Source organism: Belonocnema kinseyi, chromosome 3 (assembly GCF_010883055.1).
Source record: "Belonocnema kinseyi isolate 2016_QV_RU_SX_M_011 chromosome 3, B_treatae_v1, whole genome shotgun sequence".
NCBI lineage: Eukaryota > Metazoa > Arthropoda > Insecta > Hymenoptera > Cynipidae > Belonocnema > Belonocnema kinseyi.
In genome coordinates this window covers 43,373,842-43,383,652 of record NC_046659.1, presented here as the reverse complement: position 1 = coordinate 43,383,652, position 9,811 = coordinate 43,373,842, and the positions used below count along the sequence as shown (strand labels likewise).

General features: G+C 29.7%; 1 protein-coding gene across 4 annotated transcripts in view; it reads right to left on the bottom strand.

Annotated features, from left to right (window-relative positions):
• The window catches only part of LOC117169104, a 293,285-nt gene that overhangs the window by 83,287 nt on the left and 200,187 nt on the right, over window positions 1-9,811 (bottom strand). The window lies entirely within an intron of this gene.

The window sequence follows — 9,811 nt, the reverse complement described above, 5'->3', positions numbered from 1 at the left end:
ATTATAAAATATCTAAAAGTAATGAATAATAAACCAAAATTCTCCATAAAATGCGCAGTTTTCAATTTATCCAACTCTTTTGTATAATACTCTCTTACTCAATTTTTAATGCAAAATAACATTTCTTAAAGAATAATTTAAAATATGTGAAAAAGCGAATTAAGTTTTACTTATTTAACAATGGACTCAATACTTGTTGTTTTTGAATATTTAAAGCGCCTAAAAATAACCTAAAGGTGATGAATAATAAAGAAAAGTTGCAGTACCAAAATGCTTTAATAATATCAATGACAAAAAGTAATGTTCTGATATATGAAAATTTTCATAAACCGCACAGTTTTCAGTTTATCAAATTTTTCTATCATACGTTTCTTAGAAAGATTTGAATATGGAATTGCATTCTTAAAATAACAATTTATAATTTGCAAAAAATAATTAAATTTCACTTATTTTACAAATGACTCAATACTTTATTCCTTAAAAATTTAATCCGCTTACAAACTATCTAAAGCATATAAAAAATGAAGAAATTTTGAGTTGAAAAACGCTTTAATAACCTCTGTGACATATAAATATTTTCTGATTTTTAAAAACCTCTGTAAAACGCACAGTTTTCGATTTATTTAATTCTTTTATAATACTTTTTAACTCAGATTTTTATTTAAAATAACAATTCCAAAAAAATAATTAAAAATATGTAGAAAACTTGATCGCTGATTTAAATATTACCTATTTAAAAAATGCTCGATACTTTATTTTTCTTTCAAATATAAAATACTTCGAAATTAGAAGAAACGAGAATTCTGTAAAGAAACGTTTATTGCAAGAAATTGTAGGTTAAAAGCGATCTCGCGGTGATCGGATGAAAAATATTTCTTTTCTTCCTCCTTGCATTCTCAATTATTTTATTTTAAAAAATTTTAATTTTCAATTTTTTAATTTTTCTTGTATAAAATGATATGAATTAATAATAATATTTTTTTAAATTTTATTAAATTTTTTTTCTTGAATATTTTGCTTTAAAAACGCATAACATTTTTTTAAATTATCAAGAGAATGTAATAATTGTATTTTTAAGAATTTTTTGAAGCTTATAACTTTGTTTTATGCTTTCATATATTTATTTGTTATTATTTACATAATAAAAAAGAATTATGTAAGTATATAGATGATTCCCAAAATGTTAACCATTTGTAGTCCAAGACATTTTCCATGATTAATGAATTCTTTGCCTGAAAAACTTAATTTTATTAAGTTTTGATAAATATACATACTAATAATATCCGTATTATATTTTCTGTAATTAATGACATGTTGAAATGAAATTTTCTATGATCTTTGAATTCATTGACTGAAAAACTTTTTTTTTTAATTTTATTTTTTAAAAACCTAAATGTATACTTATTTATTTAAAATAGCAACATTATATTTGCCCTACAGTACGCGGGAAGCATTGCATTGCTAATTAATAACATAAAAATATAAAACAAGATATTAACTATTTCAGATAGCAAGTAAGAATATAAAATTGAAAATTATTTTAAAAATCCGTTACCTAAAACTTATTTAGTTTAAATTAGAATAACATATGATTATTTTATATTTTCAAAGCTATTTTTTTACAACTCTAATTTAAATTAAATAAGGTTCACATAACAAAATTTTTAACTTTTTAAAAATCAATTTTAATCTAGCGGAATCCATAAAAGTAATATTTCTTTATTTAAGAAAGAATTCCTGTATTTAGCTACAATAATTATTGTTATTTTTATGTTCGAATGATTTTTTGTTACCTTGAACACTACACACAAATAATTGCAGGGTGGCCATTTTAATCGAGGAACAAAATTCCCAGTCATTTTCCGATTCACATAAACGTTTCACGGTTAGAAAAATTCTAAATGGTTTGATTTTAATTGAGTGATTTGATTTGTGTGTCAGCCTAAAGTTAGAATTTTATCAAAGTTGCAAATTCCTATCTACATTTGCATAAATAAAATTGATTATGTGCACCAATTTTTTCAACTTTATAAATATTATTGTATTTCAAAACAATTGTTAGCGGTGAAGAGAACCAACTTCATACCATGTCAACTTGTCGATTATTATTTATAATAAGATACTTATGCACTAAGAAGTAAATTAATTTAGACCAACATATTAATTTTCATTCTCGTCTTAACAACATGAACATTGTTTAAATTAAAATAGTAGTCAAAATAAATATATTAATTTGCTTGGATCAAGAAACATTTTGTTAGAATATAATATTCCTAATTCAATATTTTATTAAACTTCACGCAAATGCGTATAATGGAACAAATTAACTCAATAGTTGTTTGCTTATAGTAAATATATTCTTCATTCAAATAGTTGTCCTGATTCTATTATTTTCTTGATTCCAGAAAATCGGTCCCTTGTAGAAATAAGATACTTGCTTCTTTCAAGTAAAAACAGCCAAGTAAATTAGCCTACTTGATTTAATGCAAATATTTTTTCAGTGTACAGGTATCTATTGGAGCTCAAATTCTATATGACACCAACTTTTATTTGAGCCGCAATTTCAGTGAACCCCCAGCTTTTTCTATGAATGTCCAACCGAATCGTCATCAAACTCTGTGATGCCATCATCCCTTTTTTCGGACAAAAAACACTTCTTCATTGCAGGGATTACACTGAAAGAAATAGTTTAAGGCTAATGGCAATCCGAGTTTGCTTTAGAATTTTTAACTGAATTAGAATGAGAATTGTGCTGTCTCAGCCATAGGAATTTGAGATTTATTACCTACGTATAAGAAAATAACCAAGCCTAATAGGACAAGGCAAGTTTGTTTAACTTAAATGATAGTTGGGAAAAGAGTAGCATTAGATATATGATTAAAATATCAAAATATATATACTAATTATATTATATTAATAATATTAATAATAATTATATTATAATAATATATATAACAAGAATTCTATGCCTCGCTACCATGACTGTATTGAATATATACTCTTATCTACTATCTATATGCAAGAACCCTGCGTTGAAGTCTTGCGTTGGGTATCCAGCTATCTGCTTGATACAGCTATATCAATCGATGTATTGTACCGTGCATGTTATGCGAGATTGATGAGCCGGAGAGGTGCGCGTCGACTCGGCATTAGTCGCCGTATTCAGACTTGTTTGATAGGAAATGAGGTTAGTGAAGAACCTTTTGAATACCTAACTCCAAAATTTGTACAAGATTAAGATTTATTAAATATTTTTTTAAACGATTTCTAAAGAAATTATGTATTTACCATTTATTTGCCTTTCATGTTTGTACATAGGGCGCTACGAAATTTTTGCAATACAGACGACCCTTTTATAGTTTTTCGAAGTACTTTTCACCGAAGTGGATACACTTTTCCATACGTTGAAACCAGTCATCGAACTAACCCTGCCACTTTTCTTCTGGGAGATCTGCACACGCTTGATCCCACGCCTTCAAAAGGTCAGTTTCGTTAGTAATTGGACGCCCTTTTAGTTGTTTTTTTACTTTCGGAAACAAACCAAAGTCACAGGGAGCAAGATCTGGACTGTAAGGAGGGTGATCTAGAATATTCAGTCCAGATTTGACCAAAAAAGCTACTGCGACCTTCGCTCTGTGAGCCGGTGCATTGTCGTGGTGGAATAACCAAGTGCTGAGTCGGATTTCGGCCTGATGTTTTTGAGTTGGTTTATGACGTGGGGTAAACATACCTGAGTGTACCAGGAAGAGGTGACTGTACGCTGGTTTTCCATTACGACCCTATCCACAATGCCGCGTTTCCCAAAGAATACTGCAATCATTCTTTTGTTGACAGATCGAGACTTCCGCACCTCCACTGGAGCATCCTCAAACAGCCAGATCTTGTTTTGTGATTTTGTTCGAACATCGTAATAATACAGCCAAGTTTCGTCGCCTGTCATAATACTATTTACATCCCGAGAAGATCCCGATTCAGATCTTTTTAGAATTTTTTAGCACAACTTTACTCTCGCTGCCATTTGCTCCTCGGTCAAAGAATGTGGTACCCATAGAGTACAAACCTTCCTAACATGTAAGTTTCATGCAAAATTCGATGGACTGCTGGTGCAGTCCATCGAATGATATTTAAAAGAGTTTAAGATATTTTAAAAGAATTTAAGAGATATAATGTAATTCTGAAGAATTTTTAAGGAATTTCAGTAGAATTTAAATGAGTTTCCCTGGCGGACCGAAGTAAGCGAATGGAACCTCTATAAAGTACCCGTAAAGACCCCATTCGGTTCCTTTTTAAAAAACTTAAAAAATAGCAAAATCAACTTTTAAATTGTTGAAAATCGGATTCTACGTTAAAATTTGCATTAGAAACTCACGGAGTAATCGCAATACTTTTCCTTGCAGCGTTAAAAACTTTAAAAAATAAAATACCTGTCATTTACATGGGCCGAAGGCACCTTCAAGTGCATCTTCTTTTAGTAGCAGTTAATAAGCATTCCGTCGGTAACTGTAGAAATTTTTTCCGGATGCTAGCGCCACGCAGTGGAAACCTCAGGCAACAACGCTGCGATGCAAGTTAAAGAGAAGTTTATTTTTAATCTTCACGCGCAACATACTACTTGAGCTATTATGGATGTGCTTGAAGTCACCTTCAGCAGGAGTTAGTGGCATTTTTTTACATTTTTAACGCTGCAAAAAAAGTATTGCGATTACTCCGTGAGTTTCTAATAGAAAATTTTACGTAGAATCCGAATTTCAACAGTTTACAAGTTGACCTTTTTTTTTAGTTTTTTAAAAAGAACCGAATGAGGACCTAACAGGGTCTTTACGGGTACTTTGCAGAGGTTCCATTCGGTTCCTTCGGTACGCTAGGGTTAGGATTTTAAAGTAATTTTAAAATATGAATAATGTTCTTGAATTCTTTAAAGTCTGTTAAATCTTTTAAAATCTTCGTAAATTTTCAGAAATCATTTAAAATCGATTAAATTTCTTCAAATTTATATATATATACATATATATATATATATATATATTGATTTCTCTCAAATCTTCTTTAATTACATAAAATATTCAATAATAATTTTTAATATTTCTAAAATTATTATATTATAAATATATCATTAGAAGATTCGCAACATTTTTTATAGAATGGGTTGCAAAAATTTGCAGACGCTCCTGCACAGCTGTAGGATATATTTCAGATCTTTTTCTTTATACTCGAAGCTAGGTTAGCCACGAAGCTTTATGCTTTAGGAATGCGAAACATTTAGGGTTCGAACTCGCAACAAATAAAAATGTTCACAGCCTGCGATTATAAATAGTGTAGTGATTCTGTAATACAAAATAATTGTGTACTCGAACATGTGGACAAATATTAAAGTATAAAGTAATCAAGCAAAAGATTACAATTTTTTCGACGAAAAATTGGTTTCAAAACTTCTTCGATATAGACTGCATTTTAGCTACAAGTTTAGATTTCATAGAACTATTTTACGTTTATCGTATACCCTACCTTTCAATTGAGGTTACGTCACCCCGGCCTTTAAATTTTATAGAACTTTGTAACACATTTCGTTGAATAGTTCAACGCAATGTGAAACAAAGACGATTTATATTTTTTTCGTGAATCTTTAAAAAATAATTGTTAACGAAATTATAAGAGATGCAGCTGAGCGACATGCGCATGGTTGATTTACCACAACCAAATTCTGCCTGACGCAGCCATCTTATGTTTATAAATATCTATCAGAACATATGACTGAAGCAGTAATATTGCTTCAATAATTATGGTACGGGTAAAATACGCAAACCGTATCGCTGTAGCTGAGCGAGCAATACATTATGGTTGGAATAACCAGAATGATGCGTGTATCGTCGAATTATTCCTTTCACTGTACTTGTACTAAATTATACTGACGTAAATGCCACAAAAATGTCCATCCGAATTTAGTCGAAAACGATCGTGTCTTCGTCTTGCTGCGCCGCGCGACTTTTTTTAAAAAAGAGCAACAACACGTTTGCACCATTGGAGCCATGGCAACCACGTTGCATAATGATTGAAATTTTACGCTCTTGATTTCTATGAAAAATTCGTTCATTAACTCGATAGTCACAAAAAGTTCAAAGGTAAGCCACCACTTTAACCTGGCAACTGAGATTCATAACGGGTTACACTATGTCAACCCATTGCTATGTTGAACCAGTGACTGAGTTCTCCATTAAAAAAATTACTCTTTAACAATATGTTTGCAAATATGAAAAAAAAACCATAAATAATTGCTCTTTGGCATCGTTTTTTATACTTTGCACTGTAATCACTATAGCAAGAAATATAATTTTTTTTACATTGATCCTGAAATCTTGTGTGATTTATTTAAATAACACTTTCGTTCCGCAACACTGCTCCGACTCAGGCTGCTGATCAATCTCTCTAGCAATCACCCCAAGTGAAGATCCTCACAAAGTCGTCATGTGAGGTTCCCCACTTGGGTCCATTACTGTCCAAGTTCTTTTGTTTTATGCGTCATACTTTTCTGTCCTGGCATACTTCTCTAGCTTCTTTTACGTCCATACATTTTTTTATTCAGACTCTCGTGTTTCTGTGACTTCTTATGTCTTCTAACTAGGGTCTCATTCACACATTCTAACCATTTGTTCCGTGGTCTGCCCCTGGTTGAAGCATTTTAGCGCTAATACAGCCTACCCCGGCACCCTTACCGTATTTCAAGTTCTTCATTATATCCGTAACCTCAGTGACACAGACTTTCTGAATTGAGTTTTCTAACGCGTCTTGTTTTACATCTGCGTTTCCCAAACTAGTGTCGCCGGCAGATTAGCCTGCCGCCGGCAGGGGGGAGCCACCCCGGGCCGGGTAGCTAGGCAGGCTCCGAGATAGGCTCCCCGGTGCGAGCAGAGGGCTGCTTTCCTCGACTTTCGTATCCATACCACGAATGACCCTTGCATTGTTATGAAATTACAATAACTGAAATTATACAGAATTAGCTCAATTAAATTTTAATTAGCTGAATGAATTTCGTGATATAATTTTAAAAAAATTAAAACAAAGTTTTTGAAAATCGGTTAATATCTGAACTAATAAATGAAATATTTACAAATCTTTTGAACGCAACAAAAGTGCGATGACTCTTGCAGTTATTATCCGATTATCTTTTAACTCTTTTTAAAGAAAGAATTATATCTCTTCCAACTCAATAAATACTTTACAAATATATAATGTACTGCCAATTTAACAAAAATTAGAATTTTATCATTTCAAGGTTGATGAAAATGTTAAAAAACAATACTTCACATTTGCCATACAATACAAATGTAAACCTAAAAAAGTTTCTCTTGCAATTGGAAAGAAATTAAATACCAAAATTAATTGAATGTTTTTCAATTTTGGTCGTTTTAAATGATTATTTTTTAATCGTTACTTAACGTTACAATAACAATTGTAACGTAAAAACTTTCAATGTTGCACTCTAAAATTTTTACCATTCAAGGCTTTCTATTTCAAACCATTCACTTGAAATTGTTTACTTTTGAATATTTGATGTATAATTGCTCATTCAGACATTTTATTAATTAAGAATTTTCTAACTGAATGGGTTAAGAATTTAATATTTTCGACTAAAACAATATGTGAATTGGATTTTAAATAAAATAAAATCGTTTAATTAATGAATATATTAATTTCAAGTTATTTTCACATTAAAATTAGTTTATAAAATTTGAATCAGACATTTCAATTTGCTTAATTATTAAGGATTTCGTATTGAAAAAGTTGAATTTTCAACGTCAAAATCTGTAAATTGTTGAATTTAAAACCGATCTAGAATCATGTTATAAAATAATTATTGTGCAATTTTTAAAACTCGAAATACAGTTTAGTTTTAAAAACCATTATTCATTTTATATGCTTTTATTTTTAAATTCTTTCAATTAAACATTTACATTAAAAAATGACGACATAAAACAAAAAATTGTAAACTAAAAGATTTTTAAATTAAGCCTTGTAAATTAAATAGTGTAGTAATTAAAACTAAACTTAACATTAAAAAGAAACTTGAAATCGAATATATTTTTAATTAAATTATATTATGTGATATGATATTTGTGACATTCAAAGTGATTTGATAGATGGTTCTTCTAAAAATTTGTGAAATTGCTTGTGAATAAATAAATTCACTATCATACTCATTTTTCGGCTTTCTCCGGTCTCAACAAATTCCTGTTCATTTCTCGGTTTTCGGTCCAGCGTCTATCCCACAAATGATAAGTTAACAAAGCTCCAGACATAGATTATTGGGAAGATAAAATTCAGTAAATGATAGATTGTGTTATTTGACGAAAAATGTTGTTATAGGATTATTTTCTTCAAAACTTAGACACTAGAAAAGTAGTGGTACCTAATGAAAAATTTAATTACATTCTATGTCTGCTCTAAGGGTAAGTAAAATATTGAAAATTTAAAATTGCGTTCATAATTCAGAATTTAGCAGGTTTACGTTGCCATATTTATCATTTTATTTCAATTACTTTAAATAATAAATAATTGATCAAAATTTTTTTCATCTTAATTTTGAAGGGAAATGTTCAAAATTAGTTATTGTATATTGGCAGAATTTAAAAAAAATTAAGTATCTCTTTAGCCCATGATTTGCAAAAGATTTCTTATGTTATTTTAGTTTCCGCTCTCAATGTTTTTATTACTTTAGAATAGAAAAACGATCAAATGCAAATGTACAGAAGTGAAATTATAAATTAATATTGGAAATTAAAAAAGCAATTTTGCACAAAAATAGACTTGAGACATCCCTAAATATTTTCTTTTATAAATAATGGCAATATTCAGGGGACATTTTGACCCTAAAAGGAACAAATTTTAGGGCAGATATTTTTGAAAAAAGCCTTTCTTGGACCACGCTTTATTTATCCCTCTTTTTTATCACTTTTAAAAAACTTAGTTAAGTACCATTTAACCATTCACAGATGGATAACGGAAGGTTTTTTTTTAAGTATTATGTAATACTTTTTAAGGGATTTAGGATCAAAATGGCTTTAAACAATGTGATATTTAATACTCGAGTGGCTCATTATTCAGGAAAATTATACCTTGACAAAATATATAGATACCTGGCAAAAACCCAGAATTGTCAGGGATTTTTTTTACAGAATTTGAGTAGACGCCCTGAGATAATTCTAAGGATAATATTTTTTAATATTTGTATTGCTATCTCTCAACATATAAAATATCGATACAGTATACCGATTATTTGTATACATTTCCACAATTCTTTCTCAAATGAGCTAGTAATTACTTTTACATTTTATAAAATAAAAAAAAACTGAAACTCCAGAATCGTCGCTTAATACAGGCAAATATATTTTTTTAATTATTCTGTCTGTCTGTTAATCTGTAGATTTTTAGTTTGTTAGCCTGATAACTTTTGAAAGAGTTTATAGTTTGGCTTGGCCTTTGGCATATGTTTGAGTGTTTTAAACTGAATGTCAAGTTCTTTAGCCAGCCATTTTGGATAAAAATTCAAAAAGTGAGCGCATTTTAAACATTTTTGAGACAACTTTTTTTCAAGATTCAAACTTTCTCTGTACGGATATTTATAGTATTCAAAAATACAAACAGTTTATCCTAATGATGATTCCGAACTTCAAGCCCATGCATAATACGGAAAAAAATGAGTAGACAGAAATTGTGCATTTGAAAAAGATCTACAAATTTATTATGAATCACTTGTTAATAGGTTGCGTAGTTTGTGTAGTTTCAAAAAAATTAATTTTATAAATTTTATAAAATT